Source organism: Pan paniscus, chromosome 2, assembly GCF_029289425.2.
Source record: "Pan paniscus chromosome 2, NHGRI_mPanPan1-v2.0_pri, whole genome shotgun sequence".
In the NCBI taxonomy this organism is placed as follows: domain Eukaryota; kingdom Metazoa; phylum Chordata; class Mammalia; order Primates; family Hominidae; genus Pan; species Pan paniscus.
In genome coordinates, this window is record NC_085926.1 from 34,309,809 (window position 1) to 34,333,782 (window position 23,974).

Below are 23,974 nucleotides of genomic sequence, written 5' to 3' on the forward strand. Positions count from 1 at the left end.
CACAAACATGGCTTACTGTAGCCTTGACCTCCCAGGCTCAAGCTATCCTCCTGCCTCAGCCCCCACACCCATCTCCCAAGTAGCTGGGACTATAGGCACACACCCACCACACCTGGCTAGTTTTTGCATTTTTTGTAGAGATGGGTTTCGCCATGTTGGCCAGGCTGGTCTTCAACTCCTGAGCTCAAGCAATCCCCCTACCTTGGCCTCCCAAAGTGCTGGGATTATAGGCATAAGTCACCATGCCCAGCCAAGGATCAGTCTTATTGAATGAAGTGTCACTTACTTGCCAAGACCATTATGGACACACACCTTTGAACGTAGTGTGTGTGGGGAGGTGATGAGAACTCTGGGCTAGGAATTAGAATACCCAAGTCCACTATTTACCTAACTGAAAATAAAACTGTTAACCTCTTTAGGCCTTGATCTCATCTTTATTAATATGCACGACTTACTGATCTTTTCAGGTGAGGACAGTCTGTTCTGAAGGTCTACACATTAATGCTTCCTATTGGGAATTCAAATCGGCAATTTGTTCTTCTTCTGGTTGTTTGAATCTTCAAAATAGAGGGAAGACACCTGGATGAAACATTTTCACAGACTCTGCAATTCCCTTAAGAGGATCCCAGAGCCCTTAAGCTTCTCTTAGATTCCTCTGAGTTTTTTCAGCCCAAGGACTGTTACCACATGTCCTCCATCTTGCCCACAATTTTAGCAGGTGTGTGTAGGTGGAGCTCAAAGTTAAAAATAACTCCAGTAAACTCACATATCTTTTTTCACAAATTGCTGTTCAGTTGAAACTCTTAAATAGCCAGCGTTTTGCTGAGTGGTTAAACAGAACTAGAAACAGAGACAGTGGTGCCACTAATAACTACACTGTGCCTCTACCCCCTCACCCTAAAACCAACCTCCCTAAACCACATAGTAGCAGCGTGATAATTACCTACATACATAAAGCACCAAAAGTATGATATAATCTTTATTGGCAATGATTCCAATGTTGGATCACATGCTGAGAAAAAGGGTGTAACACTAATGAGCTTCTTAGAGCATAAATTCCAACAAATAAGTTATGTAGGTTCAGTACCTTAAATAAGAGAGTAGCCTGGCTCCAGAACCAGGGCAAGACTGAGAGGGGAATACCCAGTTCTATCACCTTGGGAAAGTCAATTCAATTATTTGGTGATCTAAACTTGCTAATCCCATATTGGTTTAATTGTTGGTGGCCTTGGAGATACGAGGCAAAGCTATAGAAGGAAGGGATGTCTGCTGAAGGACTCAGATGAAGGATCACTTTGCCATTTCACGTGACTGAAGAATGTTTCATGGGGTTACTTTGAAACCCACCGAAATATCTGCATACTGGAATGAACTGGACATACGATTTTAAGCACATTGAAACAGAGTAATAGACTTCTCCCAACTTCTGTTCTATACAGCCATCTAAGCCCACAGCACTAATTCTTTCATTCTTTCACACCTTCATGAATGTGATCTATTAACAAAGAAATTCCTATATCATGGCTATGAATTAGCAAATGGTATCATCCTAAAACTTTAGAGATTTATGGGAAGAAACAGTAGAGATAAGAATGAAGAAAAAAAGAATGGATTAGTTTCCATTATCCTCATAGAGACGAATTGCCTACCTAGGAATTTAAGAAGACTCCTGGCAAACAAAACAAAACCAAACCAACCAAACAAAAAGCTTGATAAATTCCTCCTGACTGAACAAACAGGGCCTAGAAATGAGGATTAGTTACTGGCAATGAATATATGTGAGGAGCAAATTATAATCATGTTAGAGCTTCCAACAAACCCTATACAATGTTCAAGGATTTATAGAGTGGGAATAATCCTGCAGTGGCACCCCAAATGGCCTGGGATGTGCATGTTGAACTGAAGGTCATGAGAATACTAGGCTAGTTTAGAGTGGGGGTTCTTGTCTCAGTGGGTTTCCTTCTGTTTGGTTAGGTAGAAAGTTTGGGGAAGGGAGAAAAGGCTTAGGAGTTGGAAAGAATGTTTAGCCCCAAAGGATGTTTCTGTTCAAATCTGGTTTCTTCTGCCTGTATTCACCAACATACCCCCATACCCATACTGTCTCTCAAAATATTACTATTTCTCAATAAATTCAAATTTTTTCTTTTTCTCACAGTCTTTTCCTAAAGATTTGAACACTATTATATTTGCGCCATATAACCTTCAATAGCACATAGGTCCTTAAACTAAACAAACATAAATATCCTACCATCACATAAGAATGAATAAACATAAAAACCTTCACCAATATTTCTATATATAGAATCTGTAATTGTTTATCTATTATCTATCTATCTATCTATCTAATATCTATCTATAAAAATAGTAATAACAAGGATACCAGTATGGACAAATAGTCCATTAAAAAAGAACTTATTGCTATTAAAAGAATAAATAATAATTCAATGAGATCAGAGAGAAGATTGAGTCAATAAAACAAAAGTAGAGAATCATGAAACGATAATTTTTCTTGGAAATAGGAAAAAGTTCTTGGAGACAAAAAATTAATTGGAATTTAAAAAAGATCTTCAAAGAAGTCTACTGCAGTAGGACTTCTGGACTAACTTGAATAATTTATCTGTTTCATATTTCATTTTCCATTAGCCTTCCCAAAAGCTTATGTAGCTAGAACTCAGATAAAACAAATTTACCAAAAGAAAAAGAGTCTCAATTGTTTGGTGTTGTGAACACAGAAAGAAGGTTTGCTCCAGTCCCTGGCCAGGTGAATACCAGAGAAAGCTAATACTTTCCCTAATGATGGATATGGCGTGGCCATGAACCTGCTCCTTGTGAACTCTGCTTTTTATCATCTGCAGAGACCAGGGAAGTGTGGATATATTAATCAAATGCAGTAATCCCGTTATTTGTCTACAGACCAGCCCTTTTATAGCATTTCTTTTCTCCGTACTTGTTTATCAAAACAGGCTCAGATTTGCACTTCCTCAAGGATGTAACATCAGAAGTGAGAAATTGTTTTTCAGCAACTGATATCCTCCTAAGAATATCCAGAAGAGTGGGGTTGAATTATTCTTAATTTCTTTGTTTTTTAAGGAAACAAAAGTTGACTAATGATTAGGGTGACCATGTAATGTATTTTCCAAACCAGACCCTTTCTAAGAGTGAAAATAAGAACCATTAGTTGTGCTAGGAAAATGGGCAAAATGAGATTAATGAGTCCCTTACCTATAATAAAAATAAAAACATATGTCTACCCAGGTTTCATTGATTTATCACACATTTCAGACCAAAACACAATGTCCAACACAAACTTAGTCATGTGATTTTAATTTTGATTTTCTTTTGAGGGAAAAACATGTATTAATCTATTGAAAAATGCTCTATGGAGGCTGACACTTGCTTTCTTTTTTCCCTGATCCTTCTAAGGTAAGACAGTCATAAAGAAAACTTAAATAAATCAGTTACATGAAATAATGAACAATGATGCCCCTCACAGGAAACAGATTTAGGAGCCTGGTAACTGCAAGAGAAATACTCCCAGAGCTCAGAGAAAAATGAAGATATTAAAACTTTGTAAGAAAAGATACGTGGGGAACAGATGTAGGATATCAACTATACTTACAACAAAACTTAGGGAAAGAGCAGACTGTAAAACTGAAAATAAGAGACAACTGTGTAAAAGTACATTTCTCTAAGATTAAAACAAAATACAATCCCACCAAAACCAAATCTAGAGGTATGAAAGATTCACTAAGGTCTAGACAAGATGAATAAATAGACACTCATTCCCCAAGATAGCCTAAAAATATTTTGAAATTCTAGGAATAAAGAAAAACCAAAATCCAAATCCAATACCTGTCCATACAAGACAAAGGTAAAATAAAAAGTAAGCAATCATTTATTTATTCAGCAAGCATTTCCTGAGTACTGTGATGAATTGTGTTGTTCCCAAATTGCTGCCCTACCCAAAAAAGGATTAATACATCCCTGCTTGTTGCTTTGTGACTTGCAGTGTTTCCCTGTAGGAGAAACATGGCTCCCTGTTGTTCTTAGGCTTACCCATATGACTTCTTTTGGCCAATGGATTATGAGCAGGAGTGTTGTGTACAACATCTAAGCAGAAGATTTAAGAATGAGCTTTACCTGTGGTTCTGCTATTGTTCTTTCCTTTCTGCCAGGAGAAAAGATGTCCTAGATAGGATCTGCTCTATCAGCATGGATTCTGGGATTTAAAAAAAGATATAAAGAGACCTACAACTGTAGAACAGAGTTTCAGCCTACCTGCTGCCAACACATAATGTGACTGAGATAAACTCTTGTTGATTAAATCAACTGAGCAGTTAGTTACCTGTTTCAGCAGTATAACAAAGAAAAAACTGACTAATAAAAGTTCCTAGGATGTTCCAGTTACTCTGCCTGGTGCTTGAAAATTAGCCGTCACGGATCTGCATGTTCATAGAACTTAGACTCTAGTAAGTTCGAAGTTGTATTATTATTTTCCTAAAGAACTAAAAAAATCAACTGCAAAAGTAGTAGGACTAATAAAAGAGTTTCCTACAGTGGCTAGTTAGAAAAATATGCATATAAAACACAATTAGGTTTATTGCATACTTGTGGATATTATTAGGAAAAATATCTCTGTCTTCATAGCAAGAAAATTATATAACATCCAGGAATATATAGTCAACAAGAAATGTGGCACAAGGAAAACTTTACTAAGAGATACAAAGTGAATGAGAAGATTTAGCACTGTGAAGGTATTAATTTTCACCCAAGTAACTTATACACTTACTGTAAGGAAAAAGCTGAAGTTTAGAAATTGTAAATAACTTACTTGAGGCTGCAGTGCCAGCAAGAAGGGAAGTCAGACTCTGAAATCTAATCTCTCAGACCGTTTTCATAATTTCATATAGCGCCAACCTGCTAAGAAACAAAATGTATGTGTTTTGGAATAAAGGTAACATTTAACCCTAAAATTCCACGAGGAAAGCAGGTGTATATGTTCTGACTAAGTGAGAGAATCATTAGTTTAATTCAGACCTTCCTCAAAGGTTTCTTTTCTATTGCTTTCTTCACACATGGATAACTCCAGGTACATCATCCACATCATCTAGATTCTGGAAGCATTGCTATTTTCAACAAAAAATAATCCTTATTCAAAGTTTCAGTAGTGTTCTGGCTGAATCTTCAGACACCAATGCCACTTCCCTGATGGATCCCAGGGCAACTACTACATTCTTGAGGGCCAATACTGACTTTTGCCCTTGTCCTTGTTCTTGTTCTTGGTGATATTTATCAAGTAGTTTCAGTAGTCACTGAAAGCTGTGGATCCCGTGCCTTGCCCTCTCTCCTGTGGTTGCTCTTGATAATGTATGACAACCATGTCCTAATTCATGTGCTTATTAGTCATCACTCTTTGCACTTTCTCCAATGTCACCTTGGTCACTTTTGGTGCTTTTTGATACTCTGGCCCAAGAGACTAGGGTTTTTGATACCTGGTGCTATGAACCTTTTTTTGTGGTTCTCAAACAAGGTAAGCTTGAGAGTTTAATTTTTTAATTATTATTTTTTAATTGACAAGTAAAAATTGTGTATATTTATAGTATACAACATGATGCTTTGATAGGTGTATACATTGTGAAATAGCTGAATCAATCTACTTATGCATTACATACTTATTTTTTACAGTGATAACATTTAAAATCTACTCTCTTTGCACTTTTCAGGCATACAACATATTGCAATTAGCTGTAGACATCAAGAATGTACAATAAATCTCATGAACTTATTGCTCCTGTCTGACTAAAATTTAGTGTTTTTTTTGACCAACGTCCCTCTCCCACTCCCCAGTCTTTGGTAGCCATCATTTTACTCTTCGTTTCTATGAATTCGAGTTTTACCCTCCATATATAAGTAAGATCCGGTGGTATTTGCCTTTCTGTGCCTGGCTTATTTCACTTAACATAGTGACCTCCAGGTTCATTTATGTTGTTGGAAGTGACAGAATTTTCTTCATTTTTAAGGCTGGATAGTATCCATTGTGTTTATATACACCATATTTTCTTTATCCATTTATTTGTTGATGGATACTTAGGTTGATTCCATATCTTGGGTATTGTGAATAATGCTACAGTAAACGTGAGCGTATAGTTAACTCTTTGACGTCTGATTTCAGATCTTTTAGATATATACATAGAAGTGAAATTGCTGGATCATATGGTAGCTTTATTATTATTTTTTTGACAGGACCTCCATATGGTTTTCCACATGGCTGTACTAATTAACATTTCCTCCAACAGTGTGCAAGGGTTCCCTTTTCTCCATATCCTCAACAGCACTTGTTTTTTTTTTTTTTTGTCTTTTTGATGATATCCATTCTAACAGCTATGAGGTGACAGATCATTATGGTTTTAGTTTGGGTTTCTCTGATAATTAGTGATGTTGGGCACCTTTTCATATACCTGCTGCCCATTTGTGTATCTTGTTTTGAGAAATGTCTGTCCAGGCCTTTTGTCCATTTTTAATCTGTTGTTTTATTTTCTTAATACTGAGCTGTTTGAATTTCATATATCTTGAATATTAACCCCTTATCAGATGTACAGTTTGCAAATATATTCTTCCATTTTGTAGGTTGTCTCTTCACTCTGTTGATTGTTTTCTTTGCTATGCTAAAGCTTTGTAGTTTGATGTAATCCCATCAGTCTATTTTTGCTTTTGTCGCCTATGCTTTCGAGTTCATATCCAACAAGTCCTTGACAAGACCAGCTTCATGTAGTATTTCTCCTACGTTTTCTTCTAGTAGTTTTACAGTTTTAGATGTTATGTTTGTTATTAATTCATTTTGAATTGATTTTTTGTATATAGTTTGAGAAGAGGGTTTAATTTCATTCTTCTGCATGTAGATATCAAGTTTTCTAATCACCAATTTATTGAAGAAGCTACCCTTTCTCCATTGTGTGTGCTTGGTATCTTTTCTGAAAGTCAATTGGCCATAAGTGGATGGGTTCATTTCTGGGCTCTCTATTCGATGTATCTGTTTCTATGCCAATACCATGCTGTGTTGATTAATGCAGATTTGTAGTAAATTTTGAAATCAGGTAGTATGATGTCTTTGTCTTTGTTCTTTTTGTTCAGAATTGCTTTGGCTATTCAAGGTTATTTATGGTTGCATATGACTTTTAGAATTGTTTTGTCTATTTCTGTGAAAAATATCATTGGAATTTTGATAAGGATTGCATTGAATATTTAGACCACTTTTAGTAGTATTTTAACAATATTAATTATTCCAATCCATGAATACAGGATTTCTTTCCATTTATCTGTGTCTTCTTCCATTTCCTTCATCAACATTTTATAGATTTCAGTGTACAGATCTTTCGCTGTACACTGTGAAATTTATCTCTAAGTTTTTTTATAGCTATTGTAAATGATATTTTAAAGAATTTCTTTTTTGGATAGTTTGCTGCTAGCGTAATGTAGTGATAGTTTGCATACTAATGATTTCTGTGTGCTGATCTTGTATCTGCAAAAATTAGTAAGCAAGTTGTTTATGAATTCTAACAGTTTTTGGTGGAGTCTTTAGGACTTTGTATAAATAAGATCATGTCATCTACAAACAGAGACAATTTAACTTCTTCTTTTAAACCAGTTTGAATCCCTTTTATTTCTTTCTTTTGCCTGATTGTTCTGGCTAGGACTTCTAGTACTATGTTGAATAGAAGTAGCAAAAGTGGGCAACCTTTTTGTATTGCTTCTGCTCTTACAGAAAAAGCTTTCAACTTTTCACCATTGAGTATGATGTTAGCTGTAGGCTTTCGATATATGGGCTTTATTGTGTTGAGGTACATGTCTTCTATACCTAACTTGTTGAGAGTTTTTATTATGAAAGGGAGTTGAATTTTGTCAAATACCTTTTCCACAACTGTTGAGTGATCACATTTTTTTTTCTTTAATTTTGTTAATGTGGTGTATCACATTCATAGTTTTGCATATATCCAGTGATCACAGGAATAAATCCCAGTTGATCATGGTGAATGATACTTTAAATGTACTGTTTAATTTGGTTTGTGGCACTGGGTTGAAAACTTTTGCATCTACTTTCATTAGGCATATTGGCTTGTAATGTTTTTTTTTCTTATAGTGTCCTTCTCTGGCTGTAGTAGCAGGGTAATGCTGGACTTGTAAAATGGGTTTGGAAGTATTCCTTGCTCTTAATTTTTTGAAACAGTTTGAGAAGGCTTGGTATTCTTTAAATATTTGGTAACATTCAGCTGTGAAGCTATCAGGTCCTGGGGTTTTCTTTTGTCGTCGGAAATTTTTAATGACTCTTTCAATCTCCTTACTTGTTACTGATCTGTTCAGATTTTCTGTTTCTTCATGATTTAGTTTTGGTCTAGAATATTATCCATTTCTTCCAGATTATCCAGTTTGTTGATTTATAATTGTTCATAAGAGCCTTTTATGATTCTTTGTATTTCTGTGGTATTAATTGTAATGTCTTCTTTTAAGATTCTGATTTTAGTTATTTGAGTCCTCTCTTTTTTAGTCTAGTTAAATATTTTTCAGTTTTGTTTATCCTTTTATAAAACCAACTGTTTGGTTAATCTTATCTGTTGTTTTTCTAATCTATATTTTTTTATTTCTGTTCAGATCTTAATTATTTTATTCCTTGTGCTGATTTTGGGCTTAGTTGGTTTTCTTTTCCTAGTTCCTTGAGATTGACATTTGATTGTTATTTGAGATCTTTCTTCTTTTTTCAAGTTGGTATTTCTTGCTATAAAATATCCCATTAGAACTGCTTCTGCTACATCCCATAATTTTTGGTATGTTGTGTTTTCATTTTTGTTTGTCTCAAGAAATATCTGTATTTCCCTTTTAATTTCTTCATTGACCCATTGGTTGTTCAGGAGCATGTTGCTTAATTTCCATGTTTGTAAATTTTTTGAAGTTTCTCCTATTACTGATTTTAGTTTCATACCATTGTGTTTCAAAAAGATACTTTATATAATTTCAATCTCAAATTTGTTTAAACTTATTTTGTGGCCTAACGTGATCTATTCTGGAGACTGTTTCTTGTGTCTTGAGAAGAATGTGCATTCTGCAGCTGTTGGATAGAATGTTCATTTATCTGTTAGATCCATTTAGTCTAAAGTGTAGTTCAAGTCCAATGTTTCTTTTTTGATTTTCAGTCTGGATGATCTGTCCATAGTTGAAAGTTGGGTATTGGAGTACCTACTGTTATTGTATTACAGTCTATGTCTCTTTTCAGGTCTATTAATATTGTCTTCACATCTTTAGATGCTCTGATTTTGGATGAATATATATTTATAATTATATCTTCCAGATGAGTTGACCCCTTTATCATATAGAATGATCTTCTCTGTGTTGTTTTACAGTTTCAAATTAGTCTGTTTTATCTAACGTAAATACAACTACCCTTACTTTCTTTTGGATTTTATTTTTATGGAATATCTTTTTCCATCCTTTCACTTTTAATCTATGTGTGTTCTTAAAGGTGAAGTACATTTCTTATTGGCAACACATAGTTGGGTCTTGTTTATGTATTCAGTGACTTTATATATTTTGATTGGATAATTTAATCTATTTATATTCAAGGCAATTATTAATAGGTAAGAACTTATTACTGCCATTTTTATTGTTTTCTGGTTGTTTGGTACATCTTTTTTTCCTTTATTCTCTCTTGCTATATTCTTTTTTGATCAGGCAGTTTTCTCTATTGAAATACTTTGATTATTTACTTTTTATCTTTCTCTTTTCCCTTTTCTTTTCTTTTTTCTTTCCTTTTCCCTTTTCCTTTTCCTTTTTCCTTTCCTTTCCCTTCCCTTCCCTTTCCTTCCTTCCTTCCTCCCTCCCTCCCTGCCTCCCCACCTTCCTTTTTCCTTCCTTCCTTTTTTTTTTTTTGAGATGGAGTCTCACTCTGTTGCTCAGGTTAAAGTGCAGTGGCGCCATATCAGCACAATGCAACCTCCACCTTCCAAGGTCAAGCAATTTTCCCACTTCAGCCTCCTGAGTGGCTGGGATTACAGGCATCTGCCACATATCTGGCTAATTTTTGTATTTTTAGCAAAGGTGGGGTTTCACCATGTTGGCCAGGCTGGTCTAGAACTCCTGACCTCAAGTGATCCACCCACCTTGGCCTCCCAAAGTGCTGGGATTACAGGAATGAGCCACTGTGCTTGGTTAGTTTTTAACTTTTGTGTATTTACTATCAGTTTTGCTTTGTGGCATGAGACTTACATAAAACAGTTTATAGTTACAATAAGATATTTTAAGCTAATAACAATGTGTCTTTTTTGATAACAATGTGTCTTTGACAGCATAAAAAACTATACTTTTACTTCATCCCCTTATATTTTATGTTTATGGCACATTTTACATCATTTTATATTGTATATCTCTTAAATATTATAATTATTCTTATTTTTAATAGTTTTATCTTTTAACCTTTATACCAAAAATACAGATAATTTATACACCACTATTACAGTATTGGAGCATTCTAAATTTGCATCTGTACTTTTACCATGGAGTTTTTACTTTCATATATTTTATATTACTACTTAGTGTGCATTCCTTCAGCTTCAGTAACTTCCTTTAGCATTTCTTGCAAGACCGTTCTGATAGTCATAAACTCCTTCAGCTTTTATTTGTCTGGAAAGTCTTTATCTCTTCATTTCTGAGGAACACCTTTGCCAGACAAACTACTCTTGGTTGGCAGTTTTAAATTTATTTAGCAGTTTCTCTCTTTCTTTCTTTTTCTTTTCTTTTCTTTTCTTTTCTTTTCTTTTCTTTTCTTTTCTTTTCTTTCTTTCTTTCTTTCTTTCTTTCTTTCTTTCTTTCTTTCTCTCTTTCTTTCTTATCTCTCCCTCTCTCTCTCTTTCTTTCTTTCTTTCTTTCTGACAGAGTCTCACTCTGTCACCCAGGCTGGAGTGCACTGGCACAATCTCGGCTCACTGCGAGCTCCGCCTCCTGGGTTCATGCCATTCTCCTGCCTCAGCCTCCTGAGCACCTGGGAACACAGGTGCCCGCCACCATGCCCAGCTAATTTTTTGTATTTTTAGTAGAGATGGGGTTTCACCGTGTTAGCCAGGATGGTCTCGATCTCCTGACCTTGTGATCTGCCCGCCTTGGCCTCCCAAAGTGCTGGGATTACAGGCATGAGCCACCATGCCTGGCCTATTTAGCACTTTTAATATGTCGTCTCACTCTCTCCTGGCCTGTAAGGTTTTTTTGTTGAGAAATCCGCTAACCTTAGTGAAACGTCCTCATATGTTATTTGCTTTTTTTTTTTTTTTTTTTTTTCTATTTCTGCTTTCAGGGTCTGCTGTCTGTTTTTGATTTTTGACCAACCATTATATGTCATGATGTATAGTTTTGTTTGGATTGAATCTGATTGGAGACTTTTGGCTCCTATACTTGGATATTTGTATTTTTCCCCAGATTTAGAAATTTTTCTATAACATTTCTTTATATAATCTTTCTGACCTCTTTTCTCTCTCTTTTAAAAACACCTATAATTTGAATAATTGTGCTATTGATACTGTCCCACAAATACCATCAGCTTTGTTCATTCTTTTTTCTCCTCTCACTATATATTTTCAAATAACCTGTCTTCAAGTTTACAGATTCTTTTTCTGCTTGATCAGTTCTGCTGTTGACACCCTTTATTGTATTTTTCATTTCACTCATTATATTTTTTTCCTCCAGAATTTGATTTAAAAAAATTATAATTTTACTGTTAAATTTCTCATTTTGGCCCCATTTACTGTTGTCCTTTTTTTAAAAAAAAATTCTCTGTATTTTCTTGAATTTATCTGAACTTTCTTCAAGCAATCATTTTGAATTCTTTGTCAGTCATGTTCTATATCTTCATTTCTTTGGGGTCAGCTACTGGAAAATTATTGTGGGTTTTTTTTTTTTTGGCAGTGTTATAGATCCTTGGTTTTTAATGTTTCTTGTTGCCATACATTGATGTTTGGCCATTTTTTTGAGCAGTCACTTCTTCCAGACTTGATGGACTTTTTTATTTTAGAAAGACCTTCCCCTATGGGGTGTGTGTGTGTGAGCGTGCTTGCTGGTTATGATACAGTGGTTCTGGCACCAGTGAAAGCTCTGGCAGCTGATGTGGGCATTGACAGTGATTTCAGGGATCCTCAGAGGTCATGACTCTGTTTGTTCAAAGTGACAATGAGGGTTTTTGGGGTCTTTGGTGATGATGACTGCTTAGGATTTCCTGATCTCTTTTTCTCCCACTGGGAAAGTTGTGGTTGAGGAGATTTTTCCTAGTCTTGTGTCTGGCTTATAGAGCCACTCATGGTGGCAATGGCTCTGGTGTCTGATAAGCGATATCCGTAAGGTAGCCATGTTGCTGAGATTTGAATCCAAAGCATGCATGGAGAAATTATAGGTCCTGGATCTGAGGCAGTAATGGTACTGGAACCAGGGGTGTAGGCACTTCCACTACTGTGGTGGTAACAGTATGCAAAGCAGTGATACTTATGAAGCATCCAGGGACCTGATAAAAGGAGCACAGGCTTACACAGAGTTAGAGCAGCTCCAGGGTCAGGGCAGGGCCTAACTCTCTATGAAAGGTGATCTAGTACCTGGGGTTCAGGCACCCCCAAACCCAGCTACTTTGTTAGTAACATTATGTGAGGCACAGGTACTTGTGAAGCAGCCAGGGAGCTGAGAATGGGAGCATAGGCTTTCATACAATCAGAGTGCTCTGGGGTTAAGGTGGGGCCTAGCTCTCTATGGTGGCAGAGCCAGTGCCCAGACTATGGACATACAAAGTAAGAACCTGGTTGTGGGCCCTGGAGTGTGAAGTAGCTTGTTATGACAATGGCTCCAGTGTTTGAGACGTTGGTGGGGTAGTGCTGCCACAGAGCCCGGGTCTGTAGGAGGAGGCATTCATGGGGTGGCTGTGTCTTTATGGTCAGAGTATTTCTGGGATTGAGAGAGGTGATAGCTCTGTTCTTGAAGTGGCTCAACAGAGGGTGCTTTTTGGGTGGGGGATGGGAGTGCAGCTGTGTTTCCCTTTCTCGGATTCCCCAGTGAGAATGGCTGTTTGTTACTTCAGGGGCAAAAGATGCCAGTGTTCACTGAAAAGCAGGCCACTGGGGACCATGGTGGCTCTTGCCATATGACTGATGCCAAGAGCCTTTGCCTTTCTTCCTTTTTTCTAGCCATGTCCTAGTATCTCAAGTGCGCTGAATTCACCAATGATTCTTTCTGTGTAAATATTCTTTGGGTTTTTGCTCCACTGTGTTGCTGCAATTTTTTTAATGGGTCCTTGAGTCCTCTCTGTGCTATTTTGGTTTGTGGATATCTATCTTCTATCTAATTTTTTGTGGACAGATAAAGGCTAATATCTCATATTCCATTGTATTGCTGATATAAATCTCCTGAATTTTGGAAAGTTTAAATTTTACTCACTTAGTCTTGCAGTTGAATATAGCTCCCCACTCACTAAATGTGGAAGCTGTTGAATATAGCTCTCAACTCATCAAATGTGGAAGCTAATTCAAAGAAAACATAAGTGAACATCTGAATTTCTCCCCTGCTACAATAATTTTTAATTAGGTGTATTTCCCCCACTTCCCATGCCTGTAGTTTTACCCATGTGATTAATTTCCAGATGCTGGAATCATAGAGTTATGTGAAATTTCTGAGCTATGTCTTGGAAGTGAGGGGTACACACCCTTTTCCTTTTTCTTCCACCCTGCTTTTCAGAGTGTGGATATAATGATGAGGCTTTTTAAAAATCATGTGGACAGAACATCCATGGCAGAAAATGAGACAGTAGAAGCCTGGATCACAGATAAATTTGTAAAAACAGAAATTTCTTAACAGCTTTGACTTTTATGTGAAAGTAAAATAAACTTCTACCTAGTTTAAGCCCGTATTATTTTGTTGTCACATGGAGGCAATTTTGTACTGAAACACCTTTCTCTCAAAGGCATCATGTAGACTTAGCTGATTCACCTAATACTATTTCTTAACGGTAAGATCCCTTCTTTTACGGAATACTACCTTCAAAGTTAATATTTGATGTACTTGATACTTTGGGTTTCAGGAGCTAGCCCCACAATTTACATCTGTCTATCCCACACTGTCAGGCCCACATTTACAAGATGAACATCTGCAGGAGACCTTTGCTCTATTATCAATTTGAAGTGTTTCCTGCAAAGTCCACCAAATATTCAAGGTAAGTATAGAAACTGAGTCTTCATTACCTTTGGACACACTGGGACACATCAAAATTTTGTGTATATAATTTTTGAGAGGAAGGTTCATAGCTTTTTTAAAAGCAGATTTTAGAGATCATTGACTTAAAACAGATTAGTAATCTCTATGGTGTTTACCAGAGCCACAGATACCAGCAGAACCTATTTATCCTGCCTCCCAGTGCTCACTGTCTGAGTAGAGGTCTCACCCAGAAAGTAAAGAATTGAATATCAGAACACAGGTTATCTGATTTTAATCATTCCTGACATTTGTTATTTATATCAACAAGCCCTACTGAGAGAGAATGAAGCCAAATACTTTATAAAAATGCTTTAGGCCAGGCCCTCATCATTTCTCACCTGGTTTACCTTGACACTTTCTAACTGGTCTCTCTGCCTTCACTTCTATCTCTTACTGTCCTGACTCCTCACTTTTGCCAGAGTGAACTTTTGAAAAAGTAAAACCAACATATGTAAGTAAGTCAAACTACTCAATAACAAGAAAACAAATAATCCAATTAAAAATGAGCAAAGGACCTGAATAGATGTTTCTCTAAAAGACATACAAATGTCTAACAGATATGTGGAAAAATGCTCAACATCACTAAGCATCAGGAAATTGCAAATCAAAACTGCAATGAGATATAACCTCACACCTGTTAGAATGACTATGACAAAAATATGAAACATTAGTGTTTTCAGGGGTGTGGAGAAAAGGGAACCCTTGCCTACTGTTGGTGAAAGTGTAAATTAGTAGAGCCATATTGGAGAGTAGTATGGAGGTTCCTCAAAACACTAAAAATTGAATTACCATATGATTCAGCAATCTCACTATATAGCCAAAGGAGAGGAAATATGTATGTGAAAGGAAGATCTGCACTCCCACTTTTATTGCAGTGTTATTCACAATAGCCAAGATATTGAGTCAGCCTAAGTGTCTAGCAACAGACGGCTGGATCAAAATGTGTTAAATATGCAATAGAATACTATTCAGCCTTTAAAAAAGAAGGAAATTTTGTAATTTGTGTCAACATAGAAGAATCTAGAGGACATTATGCTAAGTGAAATAAGCCAGTCACGGAAAGACAAATACCACATAATTTAATTTACATGTGGATTTGAAGAAGTTGAACTCATAGAACTAGAGAGTAGAAGGGCGATTAACAGAGGCTGAGGGGGTAGGGTGGACAGGGAAAGGAGGGATTCTGGACAGAGTTCAAAGTTTCACTTAGGAAGAATAAATTCTGGTAATTTGTTGCACAGCATGATGGCTATAGTTAATAATAATATATTTTACAAAATTGCTAAAACAGTGGATACTAAATGTTCTCACCACAAAGAAATGATAAATATTTGAGGTGATGAATATGTCAATTAGCTGATTTGATCATTACACTAAGTGTACATATATTGAAACATTACATGTAGCCCATAAATATATACAATTATTTGTCAATTAAAAATATTAAGTTTTCCAAAAAAAAAAAGGCAAAACCAAAAATATTCTCAGGCTTGTCATTTGATCCTACTTGTCTTTCTACATGTTTCTTATTTCCATTCACTCTGTGGCCAAGACAGGCTGAGTTTTTCACCTTTTAAACATTTCTGCCCTTGCCAGCTGAGAACTACACTCATCCTTCAAGGTTCAGCCCAGTGTCCATCCTCTTGGAGAAGTCTTTCAGAATATCCACACACAGACTTAAGATGCATCAGCTTGGCTCCCAAGGTGCCTTGTACATATCTTTATTAAAGTTCTAATCATACTTTTATTTTGGCTCATGTTTGAGTCCCCCCCAAGAGACTCTACTGCCTCCTGTTCATCATTGTATCTTCAGCACATGAATGAATGGAAAGATCACTGAATAGTGAACTACTGCTTGGTTGTTTTGCTTCCGGTAAATCAGAATGTATAATAATTTATATGAATTGACTGGATTGCAGTTCCTTTAAGCAATGGGGCACATTTAAGCCTTTTTTTTCCTGCATGGAAATGAGAAAATGATTGTCATTTATTCCAAAGGTGCTTATAATTAATTGAGGAGCTGGTGACAAGTTTTAAGCACACAAATGAAGAAAATCAGTTACGTTTTTTGGAAAGATTATCTGACAGTGCTGTTCAGTTTGAATCATGCCAGCCCTTACATCAGCTGGTGGCTCTTCAATCTAGTACATGTTTTGCTCTGGCTGGTGGGCTGCCGCCACAGCCGCCTTGCTGTTCTCTAGATTTCTCTTTTTGAACACGTCAGATTTAACGGACAATCAGACATTGCCCCAAACATCCCCATGCTGTCTCCACCTGAAATACCCTTTTCTGTACTTGGCTCTCATATGCTTCAGGTTCGTTTCACCTGTTACTTCTTGTGAAAGATTTCTTGGACTTCCGTATATGGATAATTCCTCATTCTTGGGGCCTGTTGCATCCCTTTACCATGCTGTATCATGCACTCTTCTTGCTTGCCTGTCTTCTTGTGGGATTTTAATCCAATTGATGGAAAGAAATTCATTCCATGGTCTCCAAAGTCCAAGCCTAATGTTCCAAGTGGGTTTAAGTGGGTTCCTGAGCTTAGTGTCCCAAGTGGGTTTAAGTGTCTTAAGTGGGTTTCGTAAGTAATCTAAGGAAAGAATGAATGTGGGGAGATTAGATGTAAGGCCACTGGATAGGTAGGCAGTCTGGATGCTAAATAATTAGGGCTTGACTTTGGAGGCAATGAAAATGGATGGATTGGAGGATGTGTTACAAAAGTAGCCCTTGACTGGATGTCACGAGTAAAGCAGAAGAGAACATCAAAAGTGGTGGAACTTGTTGGCTTGGTTCAGAAGACTGGATGTGCAAGGAGCAGAAATACAAGGGGCAGGGGGATAATTTTAGGTAGAAACAGTGATTCTATAAAAGTTGAATTTAACAAAGGACTTAGTACTGTAAGCATTTAAGATAGCTTTGACTATTTTCTACTATTGGAAGTTTCTTTCGTTTGTGGAACCTAAATTTCCAATATGTAATTTAAACTCAGTTTGATACAAAATTTTCTTCCTTTAAAATTTTATTCTCCTGAATAAATGTGTTTGCTTTAAAGGGAGAAATAAATATTTGAAAAGAGTAAACAATTGAAAAATTAAAATATGAATAATTTACACGCTGTCAGTTATTTTTTTGATTACTAAATTGTGTGTTCATTGAATGCTGATTATATTTAAATATCTCCTTCAGTGTTGCTAAGGGAAATACACTTTCTTAGCTGACTTTTGTGTATAGACTTTATTTTTGCGTATATTGTGTATATTGTTCTCAGTTTATTTTTTAAAGAATGATAACTATTATTTTTCACAAACACGTTCATTTTTGAATAAAAATGCAAAAATCGGACATTCAAAAAGAAAAAAACTGCCTAAAATTCCACTGCCCTGTTTTTAACATTTATAAACACAACTCTAGATATTTCTTTATTAATATACATATGGAGTACATATAGATAGGGGGAGAGAGAGAGAGAAAACATAATTATCAAGATTGGAATTATAAGGCACATGCTATTTTTATTGAACATATTAAACATAATCCTTCTTTAATTTAGCAGAGATAAATTTGCAGTGGAATTAAAAGAACCAGTGATCTCATAATTCTCACAGTTGCTTAGATTAAGTTTTGTATTTAAATGAATTTAATGTTAACCACCAGTCCTCATTTTATGTTTCTTCTTTCTTCCTATTGTTTATATTTTGATATGTCTATTTGCTAGCAGAATTTTATCCTCTAGTACTCTATTCAAGCAAGGCCCCGAAGTGCTGGCTTTTCTAAGTTATTGCATACTAAACAATGTATGTTTGTTGCTTTTAAACTTTATACTTGAAGGACTACTTGTCAGTTATTTTTTCCTCAGATCACTGGGACCAGTTGTCTACTGCTTTCTGGCTTTGATAGTATTGCTTTGCATAAATCTAAAATTAACTCTTTTTTTCTATTTAAATGACAGCTTGATATTTCCTTTTTAACTCTGTGTTGCAAACTATCACACACATATAGAAAATTTGCAAAGAACAAAACAAGCACCTATGTATGCCTCACCTAGGTCAAGAAACAGCGCATTGCCTGCACTCTCCACTGACTTCTCAGGACTTGCAAAATCCCCACACCAAAAGTGGCTTCTCATGGAGGGCTCACCTTACATCTTTGACTTTTCCTAGTTCTTGTGATTGCAGTTCTTTACTATCTTATTTGCTTTTCAGTGTCTTCCAGCATGTTTTTAAAAAAGGGGGTTTTCCAGCTTTTCTGCTAGCTATCTTCAGTGGGAATGTTGTTCTGAATTATATAATTCACCATTACCAGAAGCTGAACTTCCCAAGGTGGTTTGTTAACATTGAATTTCAGTGACTTTGGTAGGATCTAATTACAATGCTTATTGTTGTTTACCTTTTTTTTTTAATTGAGGAAAGGGCAGGTCACTACCCTTTTCATCTACAAATTTAATTCTTTATGTCTGAAAAAGTTTCTGTATTTTAATAATTGAATTTATATATCATTTGTTAGTTCATCAAGAACAATTTTGTGTGGGATGAATTTCTCTTATCTTCTATATCCATCACCATCTCTATAACCAGCTACAAAAATCAAAATGTTATTGAAGTACTATATTCATACAGAAAAGTGCTCAAATTTTAAGTGTGTAGCTTGATGACTCGTCACCAGCTGAGCATATTCATGTAAGCAATACTCAGTTTAAAAAATTCAACCTTATTAGATTTCCAAAAGTCTCTCTTGTGTCCACAAATATTCAGTCTCTTAATACCAGAGATTAGTTATGCTTGATTTTGAACTTTGTATAAATGGCATTATGTTATGTAATCTTTTGTTTCAAACTTACTTTACTCAATGATACATAAATAAGTTTTATCCATGTTGCTATGGGTAGTTGTTTATTCATTATTATTACTGCATAGTATTCCATTGTGTGATTATATTACAATTTATTAGCCTCTTTTTAATGGACTTTGGAGGGTTTTCAGTTTTTGACAGTTACAAATAATGATGTTCTGAACAGTCTAGTATGTGCCTTTTGGTGAACATGTTTATACGTTTCTTCTGTATACTTTCCTAAGAGTGGAATTGCTAGGTCATAGAATAAGCACTTGCTCAACTTTAGTAGATATCATGAAACAGTTTTCCAAAATGGTTGTACCAATATACACTACCACTAGCAGCATATGCTATGAAATTTCCAGTTTTTCCACATTGCTACACTCACTTAGTATTGTCTTTTTCATTTTAGCCACTCTGATAGATAGTTTTTAAATAAACTACATTCATTTCTTTTCCATTTGTATTCTAAATTTCCAATGGCTTTAGTTCTGCATCTTTCAGATTTCTCTTTTCTGGGTCTCAGTCCTTTCATTTCTAAATTAACTATATTATCCTGAATGTTGGAATTGTGGCAAACAAGTTCTTAGGCTGCTTATTTTCCTTTTTCACTGTACATCTAAAATTCTCTCTATAGGTTTCTGAAATAGCTGTTTTTTGGCAATTAAATATCACAATGCAAATTATCTTCCAAGGAAGCCTCACCTTAAATTTCCTGATTTCTTTTTCAAGACAACCTGGGGAAAGATGGCAAGCAGCTGTAGCTTGACAGAGTGCTGGCATTTTGTCTGATCGGTCTAGATATACTGATCACCTAGTGTTGTTAAAGAAACTTTAAGTGAGCCACTTTCTTTGATTAAAATTTGAACTGAAAAAATTGCTTGTAAGAGCAGAGCCTCAATGCTGGGATTTGAATCCACACTGTTGCAAATGCCTCTCATTTCCTTTCTATGTCTTATAACATTCAGCACTTTGATTTCCTGAATATTATGGTTCAACAGAGCTGTGCGGTGTCATTTTATACCTTCTTGGTAACTTTTACTGAGGAGTTGTACAAACAAAACAAAACCAAGCTATAGAGAGACCCCATTTCAGGCTGCAAAAACCTGTCTGATGATTATCCTACAGTTCCTTCTCAAACAGGAAGAATGCCTCCAAAAAGCAAGCAATCAATCCACTCTGAGGCATACCCCTAGAGTTGCACAATATCAGGAGATTGCTGCTTGATTGATCTTTGGCTGAAGATAGCTCTGGCTGTTTATATTTTCTGCATTTATTTTTATTAATTTCAGAGCTCACTCATTGTTGGTGCTGCTGCTGATCATAATAACCAACATAAGAAAAACATACTGACTTTTTGTTTTTCCCTTCTTCCCCATTTTTCAAAGCAAAATTTATGTAGTGGTCTCATTCATGCCTGAAACAAGTAATATTAATGACTTTAGTGACATAAGGCTTCATTCACGGAAGATTCCCTACTGAGGTAATTCTGAGTGATGTGCTTTAATAATGAGGAGAGTCCAGATTAGAAATTCTCATTATCTTATGCTCTGTGTGAAAACATGTCTCACCATCCAAGACCAGAGAGAAGGTAAAACTTTCCATTAATCATTCCAGTTACATGAATTCTAGTTACACTTTAATTTGACCTAGCTATATTTGCCCTATCTAAGCCCCTTAGTCGAGATGGAGAAATAGATTCCATGAGAGGATTAATATATTTATTGTAGACGTGTGGATTCACAGCATCTCAGTTGGAGGAACATTGAGGCTAAAGTATTTACATCCTCCACATAACATGTGAAATTTCTCCTTGAAGCATCTGTGCTAAATACCTATATGAAGATTTCTGACAAATCTTAGAGACCTGAATCAGCATCCTCTCTTGAAACTCCTTGGAAGTGGAAATTGAGAGATCTTGGCCTTATTAACCTGGCACTCTAACTAGCCACAGCTGGTAGAGTGGATGGTAGAAACCACCAGGAACATTACTATCTAGGTAAAGCATGATCATGCGAAGTGAAGAGACATTATGCAAAGAATGACAGAAAATACTTGCAAATACCTATCTGACAAGGGATTAATAACCAGAATATATAAGGAGCTCAAACAACTCTATAGGAAAAAATCTAATAACCTGATAAAAATATGGGCAAAATATTTGAATAGACATTTCTCAAAAGAAGACCTACAAAGGGAAAATAGGCATATGAAAAAGTGCTCAACATCATTACTCAGAGAATCATTGATCATCAGAGAAATGAAAATCAAAACTACAATGAAATACAATGAGATATCATCTCACACCAGTTATAACAAAATGACTTCTATCCCCAAAAGACAGGCAATGACACATCCTGGCAAAGATATGGAGAATAGGGAACCTTCATATACTATTGGTAGGAATGTAAATTAGTACAATCACTATGGAGAACAGTTTGGAGTTTCCTCAAAAAACTAAAAATTGAGCTACCATATGATCCAGTAATCCCACTGCTGCGTATATACCCAGAAGAAAGGAAATCAGTATATCAAAGACTTATCTGCACTCCCATGTTTTTTGCAGCTCTGTTCACAGTAGCCAAGATTTGGAAGCAACCTAAGTGTCCATCAACGGATGAATAGAGAAAGAAAATGTGGTACTTATACACAATGGAGTACTGTTCAGCCACAAATAAGAATGAGATCCAGTCATTTGCAACAACTGGAAGGAAGTGGAGATCATTATGTTAAGTGAAAAAAAGCCAGGCAGAGAAAGAAAAACATGGCATATTCTGAAACATCACATGTTCTCAGTTATTTGTGGGTTCTAAAAATCAAATCAATTGAACTCATGGAGATAGAGAGTAGAAGGATGGTGATATCCCTTGGCTGTGTCCCCACCCAAATCTCATCTTGAATTGTAGTTCCCATCATCCCCATGTGTCATGGGAAGTGTCCAGTGGGAGATAATTGAATCGTGGGGGTGGTTTCTTTCATGTTATTCTTGTGATAGTAAGTTCTCACAAGATCTGGTGTTTTTATACGGGCTTTTCTTCCTTTTGCTTGGCACTTCTTGCTGCCGCCACATGAAGAAGGATGTGTTTGCTTCCCTGTCTGCCGTGATTATAGGTTTCCTGAGGCCTCTTCAGCCATGCTGAACTGCAAGTCAATTAAACCTCTTTCCTTTATAAATTTCCCAGTCTCGGGTATCTTCATTAGCAGCATGAGAACGGACCAATACAGATGGTTACCAGACGCTGGGAAGGGTAGGGGCGGGGCGGGGTGGGGGCAGGTCTTGGGAGAGTTCGGAGTGATTAATAGGTACAAAAACAGTGATTAGAAAGAATGAATAAGACCTATTTGAGAGCACAACAGGGTGACTGTAGTCAATAATAATGTAATTGTATATTTAAAAATAACTAAACAAGTATAATTGGATTGTTTGTAACAGAAAGGATAAATGCTTGAGGGGATGGATACTCTGTTCTCCATGATGTGATTATTATGCATTGCATCCCTGTATCAAAACATCTCATGTACCTCATAAATATATACACCTACTACGTGCCCACATAATCATGCATGTCTGCATGTTACACGAGAATCTTGGAATCTGATCTTGGTGTTTCAAAACTGGGATTAAGCTGCATATTGGGATTGTCCAGTGCCTGGGGTTCAAGGAACCAGGAAAGGTTTGTGTAGCTCTGAACAGGCTCTGACTGCAGAAGAGGGATGATAACACAAACAAGAGGTAGCACATCAGGCTTTGTGTGAAACATTTGGCAATGTCATCAGTCTGCACTTTTGACATGTGGGGTTGCTGCCTGTAGGTTCACCGGGAAAAGCACAAGAAAGTCTCTTTGGCTACTTCCCTGGAAAAACACAAGCTTTACTTACTCCAGGGCCTGCTAACCAGGTAGCACTAGGAATGCACATCTGACTTCCCAATTCTTCCTGTTTTGTACATGTAGGTGTAAGGGGCCATAAAAATCTGCTCGAGGAGAAAGTAATGCAGCTGAGTCTCTTTAATGGGTTGGTTTTTTGTGCTGTGATGAGACCTGCAGGGAACACCTGTGCCTCATTTATTCCTTATTTATCATATTTCTTGGTTTTCATGTTGACTACATTGTATATGTAATAAAACAATTAAGAAGGAGAGATTAGTATGTAAAGTAGTTCTGGATAGAGTATAGAATTGGGCTGCCAATAGCATGATGCAGGTGAGATGGGCTAGCATCAATCTGTGTCCTCTTCTAGATCATCAGGATACTTGCCAACAAGGTCACAGTGGACTCCATGGAGCAACTGCCCTCAGGAGGCAACAGGTGTGTGAGGATGGCTCTTTACTTATGATGCTTCCTTCCCAAGATGCTCATTTACCTCTGAAATGTATTTAAGCATTTTCCCCCCGATACTGTATGATGATGGAGAAGGTGAGCTCAACCTGTAGGCCATAAAAAGTGGAAGGGAGGCTGCCCAAGAAAGATAAGAAAGATAAATACTTGTTAATGAAGATGATGAGCTGAACTCACTTTCAAAAACCTATGTGATCATCCCAAGGCTGTATTAAAATGATTCTTCTTTTAACAGAGACATATTTTTATACCTTCCCAGGGAAAAAAATCATATAGTTCTTTAGGATCTATTTTCAATTTGAATAAATGAGTGGGGAGCAGGTGGATTCTGGCTCCTAGTCTCTCCACCCTCATGAGTCTTTCTCTGTGGGAAGGAGAGAGAATTTCTCAGTGGAATAGTGAATTCCAAAACAGCATGTTTCAGTGACACATTTCAGGAAGTCCAGATTTTACCTCTTCTTTTTGGCAGGGTATGGTTTTGCCACTCTCTCTAAAAACACATGATTGACTAAGCCCAGTCACCAGGATCCGGCAGCTGGCCA